Source organism: Columba livia, chromosome 14, assembly GCF_036013475.1.
Source record: "Columba livia isolate bColLiv1 breed racing homer chromosome 14, bColLiv1.pat.W.v2, whole genome shotgun sequence".
In the NCBI taxonomy this organism is placed as follows: domain Eukaryota; kingdom Metazoa; phylum Chordata; class Aves; order Columbiformes; family Columbidae; genus Columba; species Columba livia.
The window spans coordinates 14,289,041-14,315,754 of NC_088615.1; the positions used below are offsets into that span (position 1 = coordinate 14,289,041).

A 26,714-nucleotide genomic window follows, 5' to 3' on the forward strand; every position below is an offset into this window, starting at 1 on the left:
AAAGCACAACCCTTAATTGCCTACGTTCCTGTGTGTTCAGAAAAGATGGATGTTTTGCTTTTCTGGAAACCTGGTGAATTCTTGCCAGTGCAGGGTGAGAAATTCTGCCTCTGAATACCTGTGGTATTACCAGGTGATTTCACTGTGAAAGAGGGGCAGGATGTATCACGACCTTCAACAGTAATACCTGAAGATTTAGCTAAGCTCACTACGGGTGTATTTTGGGGTTGGGGAGAAATGCTGAGAAAAGAAATCTTAAGTGTTGTAGTGAAATTATTAGTCTTCACAGCCTGTATCTTTATTTGAAAGACTGTTCTGATAAACATTGTGTTGTGTATGCAGTGCTTACTCTAGCATGGTCTTTTGAGGAGATGCTTTCTTGCTAATACTGCAATACTAAATTTTGCAGAGGAGGAGGTCATCAGTCCTTGTAAATGAAGAGTGTTTTTACTGGCTGAGTGGGCAAAAGAGCCAGATTTTTTTTTTTTTTAGTGCTACAGATAGCAGTGTTTATCATTCAGCCAACCAGAGAGCCTTTCTGCAGACATCATAACAAAAAGCCCTAATAATATTTTTAAAGCAGATTAAAAATAATCTTTCTGCATGACCTTGCCTGGATGACCTCCTGGTTCACTGATTTTCAGTTGGGCACTGCATCATCTAGGCAACGTTTTGCTGTTTAAAACGTTGGACATGAAGTGGCATTATATCTTTATCTGTACGGAATCAGCGGGCAGGGCAGGAAGGCGACACCAGCCAGTGCGCTGCGCAACGTGGCGTCTGCCCGCGTGTGCCCAGCGCTTCGGGGGAGCGGGGGCACTCGGGTAGTGAGATGCTCAGTGACACTGCAGCAGACAGGAGCAAAAGAGAAAAATACAATGCAGAGGATCTTAAAAAACTTAATTTAATTTAATTTCATATGAACTCAATGTATAATTATTTCGTATGATTCCCTTGTTTACCAAGTAATTATGGCTTTAAAATCTGTTTGGGTTAGCATTTAGCTTCTCTCCATCCAAGGGAATCATAATATTGATGGAATATGTATTAGCCTGTTCTTGTGAGCAAAAGTAATTAAAAATATATCTTTATTATTCTCGGTATGATAGTAACCTATAATAAATTTTAAAATGAGCTGTTCAAACAAAATATTCAAGTAATGTGCTTCTTGTCCCTTGCATATAGAAAATGAAGTCAAACCTGCTTAGTTTTACAAGGTTTTAATTAAATTAAGGGCTTCTAAAATGACATAAATTACAAAAGTGAAGCATGAGCGGTTTAATATTTGGGAAAAAAAAAGTCTTGACACCAAAATTTAAACAGTATAACACAAACATTAAAGTGGCCTTCAACAATGACTTGAGGATTAGAACTCTGGATATCAAGAATTAAAGGATTTTAAAGTAATAATCTTTCTGTTTTGATTATTACAAGCTAGTGCTGATATATTTGACCTAAAGGAAAAGCTTTTTCCTTTAGCTGTGTACTGTCTAATAGCTTTTATTGTTGTTCTCATTATAACGAGAATGTCTGTAAATGAGTGCTTGAATGTTTGCTTTTTTTCTTATATGGCTGTAGTAACATCGGGAGATAAATAACGAATAGTCATTATTATTCCAGCTTAATAGTACGAGCTTGTTATTAATGTATACACTTTCTAGGTTTCAGTAGATGAAGATTTATATTATAAAATGCTGATTTCTGTAAATTGTCTTTAAAAAACAATATGATATGTAGACAAAAGAGGAAACTACCGCATTGTGTTCTAACTTACATTGTAAGTACCGAAGTGGTAAGGTAGATTCATAGATATTTTTATCTTTCTAAGCTCCTATAATATATGGAATCTTGAGGTTCTTAAACTGACAGTAATTGTTTTACAATAATGTTAGGCTTTCGGAAGTGTTTTATTACCCCACATCTGCATATTCAGAAACACAGGCATGCTGCAGGAGAAAATTATAAATATGAATTCTAATGAATTTTTTTAATAGGCTGGAAAAAATATGTGACGTCAGTTTCTGTCCATGAAAAACTGAATGAGAATTTGAGACTTACATTACAATTCTGAATATTCTGCGGAAGGAGAGTGCGCCGTGTTCCAGAAGCCGTGGTCAACTGCTGAATATTTGTACCAGTTCTGTGGTTCTCCCAGGTGTGGTTTGGCTTGTGTGGGTTTGCTTGTTTGGTTTTGCCTTTGGAAAAACAAAACAAAAGAGTAATGTTGTCATTACCTTTATGAAAGTGTCTTTTGTGAAAGATACATACACACAGAAATATTTAAAGGGACAGTGTTTTGTCATGTGAAGAACATACTGAATTATGTGTATTCCAGAAGCACTTTGTTCAGTCCTAATGTTTTAAAAAAACCCCAGGAATATTGACAAACCATTTTAGAATTTAATTTTTGCAGATAATTAAATTTGTGAAGAGCTTGAAAGAGGAAAAAGAATAGGAGGTGACATTGTACAAGGTTTCTCTCTTGGTTTGTTTGTCTGTTTGTTTTCCCTTCTCCCATGTTTCTGCTTAAAATGTCATTGTTGATTCCATCCTTTCTGTACTTGACCTTCCAAACAACCCCAAACTTGAGTGTCAGATATTTGCAGCATTGTGCATACTAGTCAGAAGGCGTACATGCAAATGAAAGGTTTTTGAATGTAATCTAAGAGTAAGGACAATTTTGGTATAAACCTGATCCAGTGTCATCTTTATTTATTTATTTAAAGTACAGAATAAGATAAAACAAACTTGGTCTTTCTTAAGGTTAGTTTTGACTGGCACTTACCAAAAATGAATTAATCTTGTTGGTCATTCATTGAATACGATGTTTCAAGTGCCCTGTAGCTTTATGTGGTGCCAAGCCCATACTTTTATAAACATTTAAGCAGGTCTCAGCTGTGACCACAAGATACTGGGGTCAGAGAGAGCTGGGCAGTTTGGTTCAGCACACCACGTCTTGCTGCAGGGATGAATGGCCTGAGGACAAAGTGGAGTCAGAGATGCCTCCAGACCTGGGCATGTGCTGGCCGAGATGGTCACTGGTTGGGAAAGAAACCCACCCAGCAGCTGGTCTCTGCTCCAGCACATGAGGTCTGCAGAGATGAGGCTCACTCGAGTGCTGTGTTAACCATTGGACACAAAGGTCTTAAAGGTCTTTTCCAACCAAAATGGTTCTGTGATTGCTGGTGTCCTCCATGGCAGCTGGCTGGGGGAGGCGACGGAAATTGCCCCTGGGGGTGCAGTGCAGCCAGGATTTTGCTTCACTCTCCGTGTGGCCAGTCCACGCTCTCGCAGACAGTGATGGAAGTGCTATAGCTTTGGGTGCATAATCAAGCCTTTGTGTTGCTTTTCTATTTTGGATAGAGCTTGTTTTGGTTTTGTTCCCTGTGATGAGGGCTGTTGTTGATGGGGGGTGGGGGGGAGGAAAAAAAAACCACAACAAAACAACAAAAAAGCCAAACAGAACACAAAAACAACAAAACAAAACAAATTATCACCCCCAAAAAAGACCAAAACCAATCAACCAACCAACCAAAAAAACCCCACCTCCACCACAACCAACTTCCATATGAATGTCATACGAAGTAATAAAGTAATAATTCTTTCTAGTGAGGCAGCAGCTAAGTATCCTTAGCGCTTTTTTTGTTGGTTTCTTTTTTTTCTCTCCCTTGGGAGGAGGTGGCAGAGACATGGGCATTCGCTTGTTATCTTTACTGATTACGCAATACCCAAAGAAGAGTGCTCAGTGACTCTGTTTTGCTGATTCTGTGGCTTCCCCTCTTCCGCCCGCCATAATGATATTCAGGCTGTGAAGAGGTTGAAATATCAACCTCGTATCTGAAGACAAATTTACATTTCACTCCAAACACCATCATTTAATGAAGTTTTTATGCTGTTGTGGGTACTTAATTATGCTAGAGGCAGAGCTGAAATTTAATATTGTTCCACATGCAGGGAAGATTTACTAGTAGCTTATTTTCAAAAGTCCTCTAAAGAAGACTATTGCTTATGCAGTCTACTCTTGTTTTTTAAAGCAGATTGGAATAACCCACTTTTTCATAAATAAAATTTCATTTTAATTGTGCAATGTAGCTAATATATGTCGTTTTAGTTTATGGGTTTTTGAGAAGGAGTTATCTGGATTAGCTGGTTTTGCAGTAATGATCAATGCAACATTTACTGTCCTTAGCAGCTAAACCTTGATGATCTACATGTAAACAAATGTAATCATTCAGGACATGTAATGCTGTAAATGCTCATCTTATATATAAATCAAGACAACAATTTAAAAATTATTATAGAGCACACGTGTAACAGTTCTTCTCTTGCACGGCAGAAACCTCCCTTTTAAATCTTAACCAGCTCTGTCCCTCATAATAAATGAAAGTATGTGACGCTGAGACATTGCTGTCTCAGTTTTGGTCGTGGCACCATCTGACTTGTGCAGCACTAAGGGTATATGGGGTAGAAAATGTGGTGGCTGTTGTAATCAGGGCGCTGGGGGTCACTGTGATGGGAGCTTCCTGAGACACCAAGGTACCAGGGAAATTTCCAGACTTCAAACAAGCCTTTGTTTATGCACAACTACTAGGCAATCTATCTCATAACAATGAAAAACAATCATTAATTATAAATATTAGTGAAGCAAGCTTGAGCTATATTGTCCCCTATTGGCTGTGGTGGTTGCTGAATGTGACATGTCCAGGCTCAAGACCTCTTGGAGAGAGCTGGAACCAAAGTGGGTGTCACTGCTCTACCACAGGCTTCACTCCCTGGCATACACCTTTTCTGCAGATCAAGACCAGCCTCTCTGTTTTCATGGCTCAGAATCAGTCTGTTCTGGCCATGGATGTCTCCTCCTGACCATGGGCCAGTCACACCTACTGCAGGTGAGCATGGCCCTATAAGGAGCAGCTGAGGGACCGTGGGCTGTTCAGCCTGGAGAAAAGGAGGCTGAACAACTACCTGAAAGGAGGTTGTAGCATGGAGGGTGTTGGGCTCTTATTCCAAGTAGAAAGTGGTAGGACGAGAGGAAATGGCCTCACGTTGCAACAAGGGAGGTTTAGATTGGATATTAGGGAAAAAAGTTATTCCTGGAAAGGGTAGTCAGGCACTGGAACAGGCTGCCCAGGGCAGTGGTGGAGTCACCATCCTTGGAGGGGTTTAAAAGGTGTTTAGACAAGGTTCTTAGGGACATGGTTTAGTGCCAGAGTTAGGTTAGGTTATGGTTGGACTCATTGATCCTGAGGTTCTCTTCCAACTTAAATGATTCTATGATTCTATTCTATGACCGACTTGCAGACTGAGCGCCAGTCACCCAAGTCCTTTAAGCAGTTGCAGGCTGGATAGTGTTGTCGTTGGTTTCCTGTGGTTATACATCTATGCCAAGGTTATTTTACTTCTGTCGCTGAAGAAAGCTGTCTTGAGATATGTCTGAGGCCTGGGCAACCAGAATGTGTTAGAGCATGCTACAAAGACACTAACTGAACATGTACAGGACAGTAATGCGAAAATACAAATTGGAACTCAAATGGTAAATATCGGTGGGATTGCTGACATACAGGCAGTGTAACTCAGAACTCAGTGAAACAAAAATTGATGTGATTAATGTCAGAAGTTAGTCATTTTATCCTAATTAAGCATAACCATTTCTGCCCAGTGCTTCAAGTTACTATATGTATATATATTACTTACTTTTTCCCTGCACACATTGGCTGCTACTACTTTGCTAGCCGCATAGTGAGATGTCCTGACTGTTTGTTTTCCTATGTTCAACTTGAGTTGGAACAACTGAGTGTTTCTGCAGATTTTTTCTAATGAAGCTTTTAAAAGAAAATCTGCTGCCCTTTTTGGGGGAACATTTTTTTATTTGAAGTTCTCATCTCTTTTAAATATGTGACAGTTTTATGACTGATAACTTTTCTAGTAGTAATTCTGTGTCACTGAAAACCTAAATATGACAGTTCCTGAGTCTCCCATGTCCGGTTTCTTGTCACTGGGTAAGAGAATTAGACTGAGTGACTTCAGCTGGGGAAACATCTGCTGTAGTTATGAGCTGATTGCTGGCTTTTGGCTAAGCTCAGCTCTAAATCAGTCCATAGTTATTATAAAAGAACACATTCTGGTTGTTTAGAGTTGGAATCATAACATGAGTACCAAGTCATAAAGCAGGTTTTTTAGAAGGTGAGAAAACTTTCTAGCAATTTAATGTGTTTCATTATTGTTTAAACTGTTTATATATTGAGGATTTCTTGGCAGAAGGCATCTCACAGCATAGCAAAACTTGGAGTCAGTGTTTGTTAGATCACAGTGAAAATCCCCATGTCTGGTATGGCAAGGGAGGTGCTATTTTATTTGGCCTTCACACCCCCTGCTTCCAAACATATTCACGTTTTGCCTTCTATCAGTTGGGGAAGCAAATAACTTCTCTACTAAATGTTTGGCTGTTGCTCCAAAACAGAAAATATATGCTATGTGTTTCAATTAAAAGAAGCCCTGTAGCAAAATGTGTTAGTCACAGGCAGAGGCCAAGTGTATCATTATTCCGAAGAAGCAACAGTCAGGATAATGACCGGCTGAGGACAGTGGGCGATGGGAAGTGAAGCCTGTCTTGTCAGAGCACTGTCAGTGCAGTCTGGGCACGCTTCGCGTTGGAAAGTGCTGCGGAATTGCAGGGATGTGGCTCATCTTTGGAGAAAGAGTAGAAGGTTGCCTAATGGCGTGTAGTAATTTTAAGACTGATTTACCATATTTGCCATTATAACCAAAAGAGTTAAGAAAATGGCTTTGGTGGTTGATTCTTTCCTTGCTTTGAGACAAACAGAAGTTGTTTCTGGGCTTCCAGTGCATTTTACTTTGAAACAAACAAACAAAAAAAAAATCCAAAGGAGACTTCGTCTGGTATACTTTACTTTCCTATGAAATATATCCCTTATGTAAACAGCTTAGGTGAGAAGCATGTTATATTGGAGTTGGGACTTCAAGAATTACACTGGAGAAGTGGCAAATCTCAAAAACAATATTATGTACATGATCAGCCTTGTAAGTACTGAGCTCAGGATTCTGACGCTGTGTTGCAGCTGCTCAGCTTCTTTCTGAAATGGGGACCGGGGAGCCAGCACATCACTAGTGGGAGAAGAAGAGGGAGCAGCACGTAGAGTGAATGTTGCACAGAGAATGAAACTGATGAGTTTGGAAGAAAGAAGAAAGATAAAAGTGGTCAACAAGTTGAAGGGGGAGAGTAGCTAAGTGCTAATTCTTCAAGCTGAGAGGATGTGTTTTTTGCTAGCCATTCATATTATCTGCAAATCTGTGGAAATATGGAAATTGAAGGAAAAAATAGTAATATCGTCTATTTTAACAGGTAACAAAAAGGTAGCTGAAAGTGCAGAGAGAATACCTATTTTAAAACTGTGAGGTTTTTAAATTTTTTTTTTAAATATTAATATTCTCATACAGATTGCGGTAGCATGTTTATCTGCTTGCCATTTGTCTAAAGTAGCCTACTCTTTCTAACAATAATTTATTCTTCTTGAGTTTCTAACTGTAAAAATGTTTGAGCATTAGTACAGTTCAAAACAGAAAATATACAACTGCAGAAAGGAAAATAACTTTAGCCCCGTTTCCCTGCACGTTACACTTGAATATAGAACAATATGGTGCACAATAGATATTTACGGATGTGATATTTGGTAGTGCCACCTATTGCTAGGAAAGCAGAACTAAAATGAATATTTTTGTTATGTTTATGTCTAAACTGAGCAGAAAAAGGAATGGTACCTGTTCATCTTTTAATTATTTCAAGCTCATACGTGGAAATAAGTTTGACCTTGTTTTTATAGCTATGAGATGGACTGTATTTTAATGGTTTATCATACAGCAGCACCAGAGATGGTGTGGTAAATTTCCATTCCAGAACGCTTGCTACTATTGGCACATGGTTGAATGCCAGTGGCTCTGTTTTGGCTAAACCTATTAAGTCTGATTATTTCCCCCTTCCTTTAATTGATTACATTAAAGTTAATGTAATGCACTAGAAGGTTGATCCTAATAATCCTGAAACTGCTTTAGATTTAGCAAAACACTGAAAGGTAGGGTTTTTTTCTAGTGCTTGAGTTTTACTTTTATGTCAAATGTGAAGAGAAATAAATGTTTTTTAACATGCAACCAAAAAAAAAAAGTAAGAGACTAATGATGAAACTTGTTTGAAGACATGGACTTAATGATCTGAATGCAACTTCATACTTAGCATCCTTTATCAGGTCTTTCAGTTAGCAAGCATGAAAGCTGATTTCTCCACCTGCCCTTTAAAGGATGATATTTGTTTTATTATAGAAGTATAACTAATGCTAATGATAAGAAAAATGAAAGATTTATAAGGGCATCTTGGGATCAATTTTTGGTTTTAATTGTGGTTCTTAGCATTACTGATCCTTCTTACTGCCTCAGTTCTACTGTTCATTTCTACTAGAGAAACACTCTACCCTAAAAATATACGGATTTTTGGCTTGTAAGGGAAAGGAAACATTTCTTTTCTGCATTGTTTGCCTCAAGAAGGATCTAGATGTCTAGGTAAGAGCAGGAAAAGATGGAGCAGCGTGGGAGTAAGTTGTTCTTTCTCAGGTCCAGGCAGGTATCTCTCAGGAGTTTATTGCTGCTTCACATAACCAGTATTCTGTGGCTGAAGCCGTCCTCCTTCCCCAAAGATAGACATTTCCTCTTACACCTGCTGAGCTGCTGAACAACTAGAGTCCTGCAGAGCAGAAGGGAATGAAAGGAAGCAGCTCTTGAGTATACAGACATCTGTGGATTTAGAGGAGGTTCAGAGGGACAAATAAAGAATGACCTGCCCATCTCCTAACCGGAGAAATGATGTGGAGAAATCTGACTTCATCATCCTAGTTAAGTTCAGGACTGGAATCTAATTTAGCCAAATGGAAAATCTTTCCTTATTGATTTTTCTAAACTTTTTTTTTTCTTCAAATGATGTCTGACTTCCTTTTGTCTTAGTTGCTTCTTGGACCTGAATTTGAGGTCACTTGTATTCTTTGTCCCTTTTTCCACTGATCCAAGTTATACTTTGTCTTCTAAAACCTATTTTAACATCTTCTTTTTCCCTGTGCACTTGTATTTAGCCCCCCTGTCTTTTTAATTCTGAATACTGTGGCAGGCAAAAGCAGCATAAAGCCTTTAGCAACCATACTTTGCAATATGGAGAAGGGGAAGGCTGTAGCTGCCTAAGGATTTACTTCATGGATGGATTTTGTATGCTCTCTCTTCTTGAGTCCCTATGCTGAATCTCTTCTGCAGTCTGTGTTCCTATACAATTTAACCTTTTATTTTGTGTTTGTAGCTACCTGCTCTCTTGGTGTTTCTTCACATTGGTCCACCAGTTCAGTTGTTTTCCTGTTTCTTCATCTGTCTGCCATCTGTGCACAGAATTGGGGCATCTGAGCAAAGCCAACAAAACTTCAGTTATTAGTGCTAAGTTTAAACCCCCTGTATAATTTTCCCCAATGCGGATCCTGTTGACATAAAAAGCAAAATAATTTTCAACAGTTACATGTCTTTTTATGAGTCTGTATGCCCTCTTCTAATGAAGCTTCATGTTTAAAAGGAGTTAGATACAAAATGTATGAGCAAAGGCCCCTGGAGATGTCTGTGGGGGAGCCTTAGCTGGGGAGGAGCGCGGTGCTGCGGGCAGCGTGGTGCCGGGTGCCCGGGTGGGGTGTCCTTTTCGGGAAGTGGTGAATTTGGAAAAAATCTTAGGGAAAATCATTTAGGCAATGGATGTGTGCATGGAAATTGGTGCTTTGTTGGCATTGTCTACAAACTATGTATCTGCAGCCAAACACCATTGTACTCTGAAAGAATTTGGGAACTGAAGGAGAAGAAACGCTCCCCATATATTTTAAGATGTGACTTTACTGAAGGAATTTACTCCTTTGCTGTGACCTTGTATCATCCAAAATTGAATGTAATAGCAGATATTAAAGCCAGCGTGTAAAAACTTTTTGGCACAAACTGGTTGCTTCTGATTTCTTTTCAGTTGTGATTTGATTTTTTATTTTTTTTATTAAAAAGCAACTGAAATTGTAGAACACTGCAACCTATTAATTGATTTTTGTGGATGGTGGTGTAAATGGCTTAACACCAAATAGTAATCTATTTCCTTCCAATCCTGTGTCAGTATTGTTATCTTGTAGTACAATACTAACGTATGATTATATCTGCCATTAATGCATTTAACAGTAGATGACAAATTGTATTAAGAAGGGTCTCATGCTCTTCCACTTGCCCTGGTGTAAAACAGAAGTCGCTGCCTTGAATTGAAAAGATTTATTCTTGTGTAAGAACTTCCTGGTGTAAATTAGGAAAGTCAAGCCTGACATGTGGTGATGTACCAAATTATGTTACAGGATATTTAAATTCTGTCTCCCACTGTGAACAGCAGGATACCGTTTTTATCCTTCCTGTTGAATGCAGAATCACTTTTCCGTTTATAAATTGAGCCTGAACAGAGTGCTCTCAGTATTGCCTGTTCCTCTGTTACCCAACACGCAGAATATATTAAGACACCTGTTCATCCTTGTAAAGCAAACAACAAACAAACCAAAATACTTTCCTGTAAACAAATTGTTCTGTGATTAGTGGAACTAATGGAGCTTCACTGCCTGCACATTTCTGTCCTTCATCCCTGATCCCCTCAGCAGCCCTCCCACCAGAAGGATCACCGGTTTCTCTCTGCTCACATTTCCTATGATCTCCCCCTTCTCCTTTTTCCCTACAGTAGTGCTAGTTTCTTTTTCTCCCCGTCCTTTAAACTTTCCATGTTTCTCCTGCCCCCGGTACCCACCAGCAGCACTTCTGCCCGCCTGTGCCTTCGTGTTGTGCTGCTGACATCTCTGGGTGCTGGGCAGCAGCTGGGCAGCCAGCAAACAGTTCAGAGCCCCAGATGTCTCTTCTCAGGGGTGATGCTAATTTGAGCCTCTTGTTTTACTACCTGACAGATTTTCTCAGAGCTCAGGGGAGTTTAATATCTTCAAGACAACTGCCCTCTGTTAAATTTCATAGAAAGGAATCAACAGACATTAAAAGCCTGTCTTTATTCCCTCCTCCTTGTTCTAGTGATTGGTCTTTGTTAGACTAATTTAAGTTTGTTGTTGCTAAACTGTTGCGCTTTCCCCTATCTTGCTCTCTCTTGTTCTGCAAATCATGTGCAGTGGTCACCACCCTTGTAATGATATTATTAACTGGATAGGTAGAAAGCACGCACAGATCAGGAAAGCGGTGTTTAGTCCCTTATTACTTTTAAGGGCATGTCTGCAACTTCTGTTAATAAACTTCTAGATCTTGCACTTGAGGGTGGTATGATATGATTGCCTTTAAGCATGCCAAAAAGAAAAGAGAAAGATGAATACTGAAAATCTTTAGCTTCAAAAAATAAAAAATAGCAGATCACATAATTACAGCATATAAATGATACTGAAATGTAAATAATGGAATGTATGAGGCTGGAAGAAACTTCTGGAGTCCTACCAGTTCCTTCTACTTCCAGAATCCCCTGGAGCTCTAGTCCGGCACCCTGCTCAAGCAGGGTCAACCAGAGCAGGATGCTCAGGACTGTGTCTGGTTGGGTTTTGAGTATCTCCACAGATGGAGACACCACAAGCTCTCTGAGCAACTCGTTCCGGTGTCTGCCCACCTGTGCTAGAAAGCAGTGTTTAACCGGAATTTTCTGTGTCTAAGTTCGTGCTGTTGTGTCTTGTCCTGACCGTGGGCTCTTCTCAGTGACACCCTCCCTTGAGGGACGTGTGCGCATGGGTGCGATCTCCCCAGAGCCTTCTCTTCTCCAGACTCCACAGTCTCAGCTCTCTCTGCCTCTCCTTGCAGATTGTAACTCAGACAAGTGTGTGCGATGCACAAATGTGTCCTGACTGTGATTTCACCACCATAGTATTAAGGAGCAAGAATAAAGATTCTTACTTGAGAAAGAACAGTTCTGAATAATAGCCTACATATGAACATTTGCTTTTCCCGTAAGAGCAGGAAAAGGTGTAAAAATCTGAGAGCTGAGCATCACTATGTGAGAATACAAGTTGGATGACAGTCTGTCCTCGAGATGGTTTCATGAGGATTTTTTGCAAGTAGCATGATAATGTAGAAAATAGTTTAAAAACTTAAACCCAGCACACATTCAGAAAGAATTGTAAGCCATAGCTACATCAAATCCCACCCTGGTATTCTTCTTTGTTGTGTTATGAATGGTTAGCTGTTACATTTATGAAGTTTCATACTTCGTGTGTCATCTTTTTGCATCAGCAATATTTGTTTTGTATTACTGAACACCGAGGTGCAATCTGTGGTATTCTTTTATAAACCAAATATTTTTTCCAAAGGTCATTTCGAATTCTGTTCTCTGAAATTTAGATACTAATTATGTTTTCCAGAGGCTTACTACCTAAAAGTTGACCTGCCCGTGTATGCACAGATATTTAGGGTTAGCGTTTTCATTGTAAAGGGAAAACTGTTCTAACTTCTTGCCTGTTACTGCTTCAAGTTAGCAAAGCCAGGAGCAACCAGTGTCCTTTTAAGCTCTCCTTTTGTCAGTGGCTATGTATAGATTCACTGTCTTAGCTTTTAATACGTGAAAATCCTATCCAAGTGTATTTATGCTCACTTAGGTGCTATCCAGTATTCAGCATCCAAATGCCAATACTCTCAATTGAGGCTTTTAAGCTCATTTGTTGCATTGAGTCTTTTCTGAGTTTTGTAAAAATGAAAGCATGCATGGTATTTTTTTTATCAATATGTATTTGATGAAAATGTTGCAAGTTTTAAAATCAGCCTGTTTGCTCAGTGCAGGGCACGGGCAATAGAAATAGCTGGGAGCACAAGAATTACACCTTGTTTGGTGAGATGGCTTTTTGCTTAAGCTCGCAGTACTGGATCTCCTGGTGAAAATAGAGTTGTTTTGTTGTTTTCTCTATCAGTTGGTTTCCCAAAGGTGTATTTTAAAAAAAAAAAAAAAAGTACTTTTTATCTCAGTAAATACTTATATATATTTAGATTGTAATTGTCACATATAAATATACTGAGCAGAAATTTTTTGCAAATGCATAAACCACAGTCAGTGAATCCTATGCTGCCAAAGAATGTACATGTGGCTCTTTAGGGGCTAACGAACAAATGAAGTTATTTCTGTTAATGACAGACTACTGATGAGCCATTAGCATTTACAGATATGCGTCTTTTATTGCTGTGTTTTATCAAGGTCCTACCTTAAGCCCTAAGCTAAGGAGTTGACAGGTATTGTAAGGGTCAAGGACTAGAAATCTACATTAATAAAAAGCAGATCTGTCTTTAAACTACAATTTGAAAAAGTAAGTTGGCTTCAGTCTTATGATAAATATAACCCTTACCTAAAAGGCAGCTGGCAACTCACCTCTTAATTGTCTGAATATTTGGTACTGCTTGCTTTGAAATTATTATTTTGGAAGCGACATCCAATATATATGCCAGATTCTTTTATAATTGCTTTGTTGTTTAGGTTTTTTTAATGAACAGTGAAGGGTCTTGCCTTTTCCACATTCACAGCTAACAGATGATAGGACTTGCAAAAATGTAATATTAAAATATTTCATGATTTAGAAATACTTAATTTTATTTATGTATTTATGTACATCATTCTGTAAAGGTAATTAGGTAAAAAAGCAATGACCCAATAAAAAGATGTATGAATTTTTTTATACTGCTTAATGAGGCCTAATATAAATCTGAGTTTCAAATCACATTAGGGTTGTCATATGCCGTAATTTCAAATGACAGTTCTGGCTTGCCACTCAGTTGGCCTTTTATTTTGTGTCACAAATTAGCCACCCATGTGGTTTTATGTCACTGTTTTATTAGAGCAGTGCTATGCTTTAGAGATGGGGAAATTTCATTACAGTAGTTCTATTAAACCACAGCTCACATTTTGTGCAGGAGGGTAGTAGCAGGTTCAGGACATATATATATATATACACACATATATATACACACACACACACATATATATATATATATATATATATATGTATATTTAAAATGGATAAATATAGAGGAGTGAAAAATTCCTTTGAGTTTTCCATACTTCCTAACAGTGCGGTTCAGTGCAAATGTGATTTCTGCTCATTAGCAGCCGCGTATCAGATCAAGGTGCTACACCGCTCTTCAGCAGCCGTTGCTGTTAATGGGTGACTAATACTGTGTACAGTGGAGAATACAGTGACAGGTGAAACAGTTCGCAAAAATGTACAGCGTTTGTGATACTTTGTAAAATAGAGTGTCTGCTGTCTGTAGTTGAAGAAAGAGGATCTGTGAAAGGATATGAAAACTATGAAAGGATAAAAAGCAGCTGTGAATTTTGTGGGCTTTTTCTGAATCTGCTGTTTGCTGAAGCGGATTAGCATCTCATAATGCCTATTTTTTGTTCTCTGGCTTGATTCTGCACCTCTAAGTCATACCATCTTGTGGGTCTAAATAAATAAGGTAATATATAGAGTTTGATACACTGATTTAATATTTTGGGATTGGATTAATAGTCTGGGGAAAGGTGAAAATACAACTTCTTGTCTTCATTTGCCAGTGAAAACAGCATTACCAAGATGAGCTGGTAGGTATCAAGCCAAATAATTATTTTCTGTCTCTGTCTAGAGGTAGAGAGATGCTAGCAGGAACAAGAAATAGAATACAGGCTACAGGCTCTACTGGTTCAGATCGATGGCCGTAAGTGGATACCTGGGGACAGTAAAAGAGGCAATCATAATAGAAATGCCACTTACCCTTTCCCAGGCTTTCAGCCCTTTTGGTCCTGGGACTCCCTGAGCTGGATGTGGTCTCGGCTGCTTGGGAAACCTCAGCGGGGTTCTCTTCTGTAGATCTTTCCTGCCTTTGCTTAAATGCTTGTAAACTTGTGGCCTCCCCAGGATCCTCCAGCAAATGTGCATTTGCTGTGTAAAGAACCACCTTTTTTAAGAAGGGGGGAAGTAAGAAAAAAAAATGTTTTGAACTGGACTACTGCTAGTTCTGTTTGATGTCCTCTGGTTCTTGTATGGAAAGGGTCAGGAAGGTTGGGGTAGCAAAACTCGCAGATCTCTCTGTGGTGTCCTTTCTCTGAGTGGTTTGATTTTGTCCAAGGGGGTACGGTAAGTGCATTGCCCGCTGTTTGCTGTATTGCTGTTTTCAGTGCTGTTTGCAGGGTGGGACAAGGAGGTGCTGCCCAGTGGCTTTGAGAAGGGAAGCGTTTCTCCAAACTGCCCAGGCAGGGGAAGGGCAGGTGGTTGCTGCTCTCTGGCTCCTTCTTGTCACATCCGATCAAAGCACACTGGGGTTTTGACCATTTGATGAAAAGAGCTGTGGATCATGATGTTATTATTGTGGTCTAGAGAGTTTATAGGAATGTGTATATATATATATATATATATATATATATATTTATACACAGACACACTTAAGTCTCTGGATGAGAGACACACTCTCTTGTAGTTACTTGATTAATTCCTTTTAAAGAGACAATACTGGGTATCTCAGTATGCATTTAAATAATAACTCTTATCCAAAGACTGCTTGGAACTGCAATTACTATTGATTTTTCATAAAATACTGTTCGACTACTTTTTCATTTATTTGAATGTTAAGTTTTGCTTATATCCAGACCGAATTAAACTTGTACTTCTAGAGCTGCCCGGTGATGGTGCTGTGTAGTAGGTAGTAGGGTTTCCTTCATCCCACCTAAATAATGTTTCTTTAGTGGCCGGTGTAACGTAAAGAAGGAAAGACTGGGACTTTATTTGCAGGCTATGTTAAGATTCAAGGCTGCAGATCCATTTTGGGTGTTGAGCAGCTGCAACCACACGCCAGCTGCTGCTCTAGCAGCAGTAATGGCTGATTGAGAGGGGTCCTCCCCTCCCTGCTGCCTTCCTTTTATCCCCAGGTGAGCTGCATTTGGCCTGATAGGATTGTCCACTTCTTCTCTTCCCTCTCCCCTCCCCTGATGTTTGCAGCTTCACCTCAGTAGCTGTTGCTGTTTGAATCAAGCTACCATGATGCCCATCTTTTGAAGTTTTGCAGTACTTCTGAAAGTTAATGATATTTTGGAATTTATGCTGTAAGTTTTATTCTTTTCTTCATTTATTTTATCCTTTGTAATTGGAAACTCTAAGTGTAAAGTAATGGTAAATATAGCCTTATATTTATTTTCATGCTTACAAGTGCAGCTGCTGTTCATTTGCTGTGGTTTTATCTACTTGGCTGTTTGTTTACATCATGTCAATGAATCCTTGGACTCGGTTGAGTCAGACTGCTAGTTGTGGCGTTTTTGTGAGCATGTATGTACACTAACAATTTGCACCTTTTAGTAATTACTCAGTTTTATGCTGTAATCTGTACTCTACAGTGAGGCTAATTAGTGTGTAGCTTGTATGAGGTACCTGAAAAGAAAAACTAAACCAAAACTAAATACCAGGAGACAGTGATTGCCTCGCTGGCCATGCAGTGGGGGCTGCAGGGGGTCCCAGGCTGTGGTGGCCACCGCCCCGGGCGTGCTTCCTGCTGCTCTCCTGCACAGCACCTGAGCCCTTTGGGTGAGTCTTACTCAGGTGCTTTGCTTTCTCCTTGCAGTTCCTTTTATTTTTTCTCTCTAGAAACTAATGAACTCTTCACAATTGGCCTGTTCTTCACTCTGCAAATTATTGATAGATGTTTCCTGTTTACTTGACACTTTTTCAGCCCTTTACTTTCTTTTATTTGCAAACAAGACGTATTATTTGTAGGTGTTACATTCATGCTGTACCTGTTCTTGAAAATTTTAATAAGCTATCCTATCAGATTTGGCTTTTTAATTTAATGTGAAAATATTTGGTTTCATAATTTCTCCCCTAGAGTTTTTTGAGTCTTTTTCTTTCAAGTTCTTCCCCTCGCAGTTTTAGAAACTCCTGATACCCTGGAACAGGATAGAATCTTTGAAGGTTGTTATGCAGGGGTTTGTATCTATCTAAAGCGCTGTTTTGTAACTGGATATAGACCACGCATGAAACACCCAGCAGTGGCTGTGAATGATTATTTTTTTTCCTCCTCTACTGAGCATAATTCTGCTTTATTATTGTCAGCTCTGTTGATTTGTATGCTAGAAGCGGCTTCTTCCTGCAGGGATGGTGCTACAGCTGTTGCTTGTTAAGCACCAACTTTTAGTGTTACTCCATTGTAGCATTTTTAATTTATTTGTGGAATCATGGTCGTCTTCGTGTTTTCGATGACCCTATTGCTTCTCCTCAGCTTCTGCATTCTCTCTCCCTGTCCTTCTGGCTACATATTTCAGTAGATATGTCACAAAGGCTGGGATATTTTTCAGTTTTACTGCTTTTCTTTTTATTTGGATTAAGGTTGCTGTGTCTCTGAAGATTGTGAGCAAAGTTACTTCTCTGGTGTATTGTGTTTTGTATTCTGCAATGAATCAGCTGTGATTTTAAGTCTCTGCCTCTTACGAGCCAGTGCTATTAGATTTTTGCCGTGATCTTTTCTGTTCCTATGAAGGACTGCATTCCTCTTCTTGTTGGCTTTGATCAATAGTTCTCTTGAAAATTTAAACTCTTGTCTTCAACTATTACTAATATTCATTAGAAGAAAGGATTATTAAGCTAAAAGTTTGCAAGATGCCGATTGTGAACTGGTGCAGAACTTAAATACTAGAGAAATGTATAATTTCTTCTTGTTTGAAATTTAATTTATTTATTTGGTTTTGTTCTACAGCTGTGGTATACTGAAAAACTTGTGTTGATAATTTCATGGCTGTTAGAAGCTGCTATTATTAGTATTAGTATTATTATTAGTTACCCAAAATTCAGTTAATTTTAATTTACTTAATCTACCACTCTCATGTCTTTGCTGGCTAATAGGAAGCAGAAATCATATTTTTTTTCTTTCAAGTTTGGCCTAAAGCTCATAAGCCTGGTTTCCATTATATGTATTGATGTCAGGATGAGGAAGAGTGTGTCTTGGAAGTTTTACTCTCATTTGTCAGGCATGTTAAGTTTTGACGAATAGCACTTTCACTAATTGGCATCTATGTTAAATATCAAATGTATACAGATTCTAGATATGCCTTGATTTGTTGGAATGTTTGGTATTTTATAAAGCATTAGTTTTTTTGAGGATGATAATGCATTACACATTCAACATAGATTTTGCGCTGTACATTCAAAGTGAGTCGACAAAAGTACTAGGTTTCTTCATTTTTTTTTTAAATGCCATGTACTATTTTTAGTTACAAGTAGGCTCTTTGCAAGCATCTAACCTGTCTGTATTGCAACATGGGCTGTATTCAAGTGTAATTATTCAAGTTGCCAAAAGAAGTGGGGAGGGAATGAAAGGACTCAAAGAACAGCCAACACTAAAATCTTTAGCCTCAGTTTTTCTTGGTGGTATGTTTTCCTCAGAACCTTTCCTCTATGCAGTATTTTGATCAGATGCTAAGAACAAATGATTCTTGTGAAGCCAAGTATGGTGGTGTTAGTAAGATCACTTTGTTCATTTTGTTTATTTGTTTGTTTTTCTGCTGGGGTGAAGTCAATGAAACAGGGAATAGAGGGGGAGGACTGTTTTGTAGTGTGAGTGGTTGCATGTTCTCTTGTGCTACAGTTCCACCATCAATTGTCAGCACCTGATCAGGACATCCCAATGTGCTCATTCCCGCCCCGTGTGCTGGCATTACATACGGCAATGCGCTGAGCCAGATGAAAGAAATGATGGAGAATAAACTGTGGCAGGAGGAGACAAAAGAAACAGAAATATTTTGCCTAAGTGCCCAGTCAGGTTCATTGAGTAACCACATCATCTCCTATCCTGCCTTGAAGGAGGGGAGATGTTGCAAAACTAGGAAGCCAGTTGGTGAGGTGAGGAGAGAATCGCCCTGGTAGCAACGTTGGCTCTTTAGCCTGCACACAAAGATGGTGCCTGCTGGTGATGGACTCACATGGCTGCTGTGTTGAGGAGAGAGGCAAACTGGGATCTCTGTGCCCTGTAGCCTTCTGGATGGTGAAAGATACCTGTATTAAACAGACTATAGCATAACCAGTAAATGCTTGCTTGTTCCTTATTTACTGGGTACCTTACTTTAGAAAATTGTTTATTGTTCTGAGCTTACAGCTGAAAGTGCCCAGAGCTGTGCTATAGCATACAAAATGCTGTATAACACTATGTGCTATGAACATGGGGCACATGGTGTTAGTGAACACTTTGTCTTCAGTCTTCCCATGCCAAGTTCCCAGCCAGTTAATGGGAATAGGGCTTCCTGGATGTGGTGGTGATGAGACGGTTGGCACTGCAGTGGTGGGGCAGGGAGGCTGCCTGGGGCCAGAAGGTTCCAAAATGAGCAGAAGAACATTTCAGTGGTGCTCTGTGGGTGGGTACCTTACACCAAATGGTCTAGTGACTAAAAAAATATTACTCTAGAACATGAAGTATGTACCGACAAAGGCCAAATACAAATTGTCTGTGTTATGTTGATTTTGCAGTTCCCCTGGATTTTACATGCATGCAGCTGTGATATTCTGTTTCTATCATTACTGCGTGCGTAATCTATAACCTTCATCAAAGAAACATGACTCATTAATTAATCATGAACAAGGGCAAGACAAGTGATAGTGTGAAGTGTGCCAGATCTTCTCTCTAAGTTTTTGAGTGTCTGACTGCTTGTAGATACCGTCTCCATAGTACTGGCAGGTTACCCTGTAAGAACCAGGTCTTGCAGTGTATACTGAGTGTATGGATTTTTCTATCAATTACCGCAGTGGCACTCAAAGTTACAACCTTTCTTTAATTAATGCTCCTTGTACTATTATGAGGTGCATGCTTACGGTGGTTACTGGCACTGTTGGTTTTAGCTGAAATTTAAATGGCGACAGAGACCATGGCCAAAGTGCGGGAAGTATTTGTACAAATTGGCACCCAGCAGAACGTGTAAATCTTTACATGACTTGTTTTCACTGGTGTTGAGGAGGATCATAGGAGTGTGTAGAGTTGGCAGCAGTAGGGTGTCCTATGGCAGAACTGGTGGCTGTGGAACCATCTGGAACTGGCCATGCCTGGCTCAGGGCAGCCCCAGCCTCTCCTCACAGGTGCCTGGGCATGCCGCACTGCTAACACCAACCTAACTGGCAAAATTACTCTTCTTTGTTTTCAATGCAAACTTAATTCTCATTTATTTTCTTTGCTGATTAATTGGCCGTTTGATGACAATTGTCTTGTAAACTTGCAGTACGGCTATGAAGCAAACAGACGCTTTTCTAGGCCCTAGAAAGGTATTCCCTGTTCTTCCTGCTGCTTTGAAATAATCATTTCTCAGCATTAGAAACTGATAAATTAGAAGAGAGACAGAGTTTCTCAGACTCCAGAAATGTTTGGTGACAGTGACAGCTCGATACATGGGATATGCCTTCTCTTTCGAGAATGAATTTTAATAAATCTTACTTTGATTTGTTAAGACATTTTTGCATCATCGTACATCTCTACCCTGCCACTGGCTACATGAGAAGATGTGACACCAGCAGCGCAATGAGAGGAAAGGTCTAGATTTGGTATTCGGAACAATTTCTTCCTGGAAAGGGCTGTTGGGCATTGGAACAGGCTGCCCAGGGCAGTGGTGGAGTCACCATCCCTGGAGGGGTTTAAGAGGCATGGAGACGTGATACTTGGGGCCATGGTTTAGTGTTGTACAGCTCCCTATACTCAGTTTTAAAAGCCTGTAGAAGATGGTCTTTCTGGAGGATTAAAACATGATCCTACACATCCAGTTGCCAGTTTTTAAACGAGCCTGACTGGAGGCAGATTTTACCTCTCACAAATTACATATTGTTCTTTTTCATGGTAGATTATCAGTGTTTGTATCTCCGTGTAACCTGATGCTGCTCTTAGGAATGTTTCTGTTCCAAATTCAGCAGTTCCTGAAATAGTGATACACTAACAGGAAAGGTATAAAAGAATTAGCAATTATAAGCAAATAATGTAAATGGCACAGAATTACCAAAGCAGGAGGTATGTAATAGAAATGTAATTTGCATTGAGGCATAGGTTGATAGGATTGCACAAAAGAAAGTAAGCATAATAGTGAAAATAAGGAGATTATGAAAGTAAAGACTGCATTCCAACCCCTAATTAGTGAGGTTATCTGGATTTCAGCTTTTGCATTTTCGAATTAAAAGCACTGGGTTTTTTTTAACATTGATTCATATTCTTAGGAGATCTTATGCTGTGATTCTGGCCTTAAAGATTTTACATGATACTAATGTACAATGTGTATCGAATTCTTTGTCTTATTTAAATAATTGATGCTTTATGGAAAGCTGTTGGCCTGAAATACAATTATGCCTATTCATTTCCACGGAGCTAGACCTCAGCAGTTAAGTAGTGCTAGTACATCAAGCTTCTTTTTTAACCAAAAAATAAGTACCATTAATTTAAATTTAGTGAAAGCAATAGATAAAGACGGCAGTGTTAAATACTCTGTGTTGCAAGTTGCATATGCGGCAATGGAAAGCACTGGCTTTTCTTTGTGGGTTTTTGTATGTACTTATGAAATATTTGGCCTTAGTGTTAATGGTTTGCTTGTCTGTTCCCACCTCCAGCATGTGGTAGTTTTGTGTTTTTTTGAGTGGGCAAGTGTCAACTGTTCAAATTTATTTGGCAGCATGACCAATCACTTCTTCACCATTATTTCTTACTGTTCAATTTCATAATGAAAGGTGAATTCTATGTTTCTTTGCAAGTCATCTTACAAGTAGTTGTGGCTCTACCTGCATCATTTCATTGGCTAGGTGAAATATAAATCAGTTGCTGAAGCTGTGGACATGTTAGGTAATTTTTCTTTTCTAAAAATACTTTTGAGGATAATGAAAATTCTGAAGAAAATGTGGGACCAACAGGTAGGACAAAGTATTGCATACTTAGAAAGAAAAGAATAAATTAGCAGAGGAAGCAGCAAGTGGTCTGTAGAGTGGTGACATGTAAGAATATTTTAGTTTAAACTTCCTGCAATGAAGGTATCTGGAGGAAAAAAGTGTCTTGATCCAAAGGTTGTGAGGAATACTGTCTGAGGTCATAATGTCTTTTCTTTCTTTAGGAACTGAGTAAAGAGGACATGGTCCATTCCTACCCGCTAGTTATAACAGTGTAAAAACTAAATGACTAATCAATCTCATTGTTTATGTGTCTACATTCAGAGCAGGAAGGAAGGAAAATGAGAGGCATAAGGAAAGATGTGTCTAGAAGATTTTTTTTTTACATCCTAGACTGAATAGATTTTATACACCTTTTTGAAAGTTAAAAACTGAGAGAGATTATGTACCCAAATATTTTTTATATCTTGGCTTATTACTAGTATTTTACAGTTCATTTATTCTTAAAGTTATACTTCTATTTTTTTTTCTTCTTGACAGATCCTTCTTGCTTTTCATTGCCTGACGCACTGAGAATTCCCTCTCACCTGATGAGCTAAAGACACAACCCGTAACGACTGCAAAGCAGAGCATTGCGACCCTCCTTTCAGTGAGTAGTCACAACTTCAGTTTTGTACGTTGTTTTGCTCTGAGATGTGTTTATATTGTTGACCGAAGTGCTTCCATCTAAGCTTGAAAAATGCCTAGAAACATCTCTGCAGGAAAGTGGTTTTGTGGAGGAAAGCAATTTGTCTCAGCACTTTCCTTTACAGAATCTACTTCAGTCTTTTCCAGCCCAACCGAATTACCTCAGAATGCTTCACTAAGAGAAATGTGCCTTTTTTGTACCCACCTGGGCTTTCATTTGCTGGAGTTGCCCATCCTGACAAATTCAGGATCAAATGAGGATGGTAGGAGCTTATTGCTCTTGGCATCAAAAGAAGTTTTTCTTCACTCGAGTGAGCCTTTTATTCAAATTCTTAACAATACAAAAACTATTTAGTCTAGATGAATGGCTGCATATCGTAAAGTTGTAAATCTGTGTATTCTGTAATATATGCTGTGCAAAGAAAAGATAAACAAAGAGAAGAACCTTTCAAATAATCTCTTCTTTTGTGGTGTCTCTAACTGCTGGACAGAATGCTCACAAGACACCCTATAATTTAATTAATGTTGTGCATATGCACTGGGAATTCATTTAATTACATACAGTAACACACTTATCCCAATGTGTCCAGCAGATGAAGTAGGCTGTCTTGCTTAAGAGTAGTTTAAGAATAAAGGAAATATAAGCTTTGGTTGATGGATTTTGAGCTTTTTATTCTCTTGTGTTTTTTTTTTGTTTTTACTATAATAAGTCTATCTATATACCCCATGTAAATGTTCCTTTATTTCTTGTAAGGAATCTTTGTAGTTCATCTTCAGATAGTTAAAGAACAGATTGACAAGTACTTCTCATACCAAATTCCTGGAGAACAAACATTAAGTGATAAAAGAGATTGGTCCAGAAGCTCTCGCTTTTGCTCTGTGTCTCAAGTGCAGTTTGTCAGGAAAAGGTTGCAGAAGTTGGTCCTCAGTGAAAATTTCATAACACCTGATAGCTCAGTCTCAAAATACCCTGCTGCAGTCTGGTGTAGGTAGGGCGGGTTGGTTTGTTTGCTTGCCTCTTTTTTTTTCATGAGGGAACCTGAATAACACAGGGTGATCTCCCAAGGTCAGACAGCAGGTCAGGAACAAAGCTGAATGTGAAATCACATTCATAAATCCCTGCAGTAATTAAAGTTGAGAATGTGTCCATTTAAACCTCTCAAAACAGTAACTAGATCCTGTAAATGGCCTTTTTTACATTGCTCTGGGAAGTACTGAGACCAGAAAGGTTTTTCAGATACTGAGGGGAAAAAATTTCCAATTGTGTGGCTGTGGGGAATTTGCTATGGGTTTGATTTGAGTTGAGATGCATTGTAGGAAAAGAGACTGTAATGCTGTGGTGCTTATGGGGAGCAGAAGTAGTTGCTTAAGAGGATTTCCACTGATTCCTCCAGCTTAGAGAGGAGTCCTCACAGACCCCCAGGACATGGGAGGAGCGTAAGTACCGCAAAAAGATCACACACGGTGCATTACATCAGCTGATTTGGAGTTTTATTTCAGAAGCTTTGGGGTTTTGGGAGATGTTTGGTCTTCACATTCCATGATGAGTTGTACTTAGGTGCACATTTGGGGTTGGGAATTTGTCCTGGGTGCCGATGATACCTTGTCTTCAGCCTGTCGCAGGCTCTGCTGTTGAGTTTGCAGGGTTGAACCAGTGCAATCTCTTCTTAATTTTCCATAGTAGATCTGTGTTCCTGTAGATTTGCGTGTGTGATGAAGTAGTGCTGGTAACTTGTCAATTATTTCTCTTTTGTGATGTTTCCCTGGCTCTGAGCACTGCCTGTTTCTGCCTTCGGATTTGTTCTTATTTATACAGCTGATAAAGACTCAACATCAGTTCACAAACAAGTATTGAGACTCATTTCCCTCCATTGTGTCCTTCTCCAGCATCACCTGTGTTATTCAGAGGGCACTGTGCTAACGTCAGTGTTTCAGCATATTTGTTAGGTTTACTTTTATTTTGGGGTTTTATTTATTTTCTTTTCCACAAAGGCTGCTATTATCCCATCATGGTGGATCAAATCCTTTAGAAAGTAACTACCTTAAAGAAAAAACAAGTTTATTTAAAAACCTCCTGGACTTATCCCCAAGGAGGGATTCAGTTTCTTAGCCTTACAGATCTTGACTGTAAATTCCCTTCTTCTGTGGGAGTGGGAAGACAACAGCCTCTCAGTCACTGTTGTCTTCAGTGCTCTTAGCCCTGGGTCTGGAGGATGCAAAATGTTTTTGCGCTTTTAAGGCTGCCACTCCGTATAACGACATATTCTGTATGGTTTGCAAGCCTTCTGTAAACTCACATTGGTATGACAACTCAAAGCTACGTGAGAAAATTGCTGAGGTAGCCCTCTCTTTACTGTCAGGCTCATGTGCCTCTCCACCATGTTTGATTTGTTAGATTCTAATGATTTTAAAAGGGAACAAAAGTATACAAAATAATGCCAAGTGTGCATGGATCTTCTAAGTCACAGCATCTGTCACCAACACTAATGCTCTGGTTTTGAGCCTATAGATTGAAGACTTGTTTGCATTATTTCTGCCAAATTCCAGGGCTGCTTCTGCCGGTCGCACACACCTTTGTACCCTGTACTGCGCTTTGGCCGGCACCTGAGAGGTACCTTCAGTGAGAGCTGACGCTAATTCCTAGTGTGCTTGTGCTTAGTGCTTTCCATAATGGTCTAATTTGCTGGCTCCTGTCCCCTTTCTAGTGTAGTTCTGTGCTCACAGCCTCGCTCCCCTGCACCAAAAAAAACCAAACAAAAACCAAAACCACAAACAAAACTGCAACCACCCAAAAACAAGCCTCCCGCAAAACCCCAACTCCATTTCCATCGAATGGCTTCACTTCCAGGAGATTGCTTAGATGTACTTTGTATCTTTCAAAGATACAAGATACCATTTTGCTGAAATAGTAGTCAATAGAGGTGAGGAAAAAGTCTATATTCTTTAAACGTGTAGCCTTGTAATCAATTTTATTTTTAAGTATGCTCTTATCCTTTCCTAAAGCAAATTATTTTCTTGCCATAGATTTATTTTGTGCACTTGTGTTTTTGAATAGTTGTGTTTTTTATGTCCTAAGCAGCAAGCTCACAATCACAACTTGATACATAAAATATTTGCACTCAGAAGTGGAACAACAGAACCAATGTAACTTCTGCTATTGATTTTGTGTGTGTGCGTGCGGCTATTTTGGCAGCAAAGGCAGAAAACTGTCCTGTGTAAGCGTAAAACTTACTTGGAGTAAATTACTCTGATTTATAAACTAACCAATAAGTCCGTATTGCTGCAGTGTTGTTCTCCCATTCCTCACCACCCCAATGAAATTTTTATCCCAAATAAGAAACAATGCACTGGAATATATTTTTTTATGAATACAATAAAATAGATGCTTCCTGAAATTATCAGCAATAGTTCAGCATGATGAAAGAGCAAGGATATATATTGAATTTCAATGGATTGTTGTAAAACAGGTGATGATTACAGAAGTAGAATTCAGGTGTTACCTGTGGTTTTGTAAATGATGCCATATTACCAATTACTTGTTTTACTAAAACATATTTTAGGGAAGAAGAGGCACTATTTCTTTACACTTCTGTCTTTGTTATGGAGTTCAGTAGAAGATAATGGGGTTTAACCTATTTAGTTTTAGGAGCGACTTTAAATGTATCAGGAAGTAAGGCCACACATTGACCTCAGCACTGCAAAAATACTTGTTGGGGGATAAATTTATTTAACAGCCTTTCTTAAGACCCAAGATTTGATTTGGAAAAGTAAATGAGACACTGTTATTTCTCAAGTCATGCATGAAAAGATGAGAAATTGAATCCTATTTTGGATAAATTCAGGCCTCTGTCAGATGCATGAAAGATGGGAATAATTCAAGCATAACAGTAAGTCTAGGATGGTTTAGAAAAAAAAAAGGATTACTGTATCTTAAAATACTTTTAGTGTACTTTAGGTATGAGTATTCAGTCTGAGAGGCTGTAATGAGGAAAAATATACCTGTATTAAAATACAAAATTATCACTGAATGTCAAGTAAGAATGTACTAGACTGTACTGGCAAAGATGTTTGAAATCCTGGTTTTTTGACTGCTTACTA

The 26,714-nt window shown here is 39.0% G+C and overlaps 1 protein-coding gene across 12 annotated transcripts in view; it reads left to right on the forward strand.

Moving 5' to 3' along the window:
- TENM2 (teneurin transmembrane protein 2) overlaps positions 1–26,714 on the forward strand; it is a 645,420-nt gene that overhangs the window by 53,008 nt on the left and 565,698 nt on the right. For all 12 annotated transcript variants that reach the window (XM_065030083.1, XM_065030081.1, XM_065030084.1 and 9 more), the window contains exon 2: positions 22,470–22,578. The gene's annotated coding sequence lies outside the window, so the exon portion shown is untranslated. The remainder of the gene's footprint in view (positions 1–22,469; positions 22,579–26,714) is intronic.